Raw genomic sequence first — 893 nt, 5'->3', positions numbered from 1 at the left:
ACTCCATTTATATTCCAGTGTCCCAGAATATGGTTTGCAAGCTTTAGGAGTATCCTTTTGAAAGGATGGAATGCACACATAATTATGTACAGTACGTAATACTTGATAATAAATAACTTACTGATTTATGCATTTACTATACTTTTTATTGTTATTTTACAGTGTACTCCTACTTATCATTTTTTTTCTTTTTAGAGACAGGGTCTTGCCCTGTCAACCCAGGCTGCAGTACAGTGATCCAACCATATAGCTCACTGCAACTTCAAACTCCTGAGCTCAAATGATCCTCCTGTCTCAGCCTCCCGAGTAGCTGGGACTGGAACTACAGGTTCATGACACCACACCTGGCTAATTTTTAAATTTTTTTGTAGAGATGGGATCTTGCTGTGTTTCCCAGGCTGGTCTCAAACTCCTGATCTAAAGTGATCCTCCTGCTTCAGCCTCCCAAAGTGCTAGGATTATAGTCATGAGCCGCTGTGTCTAGTCTTCCTTCTATTTATACAAAAACAAAACAAAACAAACAAACAAAAAACACTGCTAGGTGTGGTGATGTGCACCTGTAGTCCCAGCTACTTGGAAGGCTGAGGCAGGAGGATCCCTTCAGCCCAGGAATTCCAGGTTGTGATGAGCTATGCTAATTAGGCATCTGCACTAAGTTTGGTATCAATATGGTAACTTCCCGGGAGCAGGGACCAGCAGGTTTGCCTAAGGAGGAGAGAACCAGCCCAGGTCAGAAACTCTAATTCTGCTTAGCAGTGAGATTGTGCCTATGAACAGCTGCTGCACTTCAGCCTGGGTAACACAGCCAGACCCCATCTCTTTAAAAAAAAAAAAGTTAACTGTAAGACAGCCTCAGGCAGGTCCTTCAGGAGGTATTCCAGAAGAAAGCATTG

The sequence above is a fragment of the Propithecus coquereli genome, unplaced genomic scaffold, assembly GCF_000956105.1.
Source record: "Propithecus coquereli isolate 6110/MARCELLA unplaced genomic scaffold, Pcoq_1.0 Scaffold9455, whole genome shotgun sequence".
Lineage (NCBI taxonomy): Eukaryota > Metazoa > Chordata > Mammalia > Primates > Indriidae > Propithecus > Propithecus coquereli.
Note: the sequence above shows the minus strand (reverse complement) of the source record.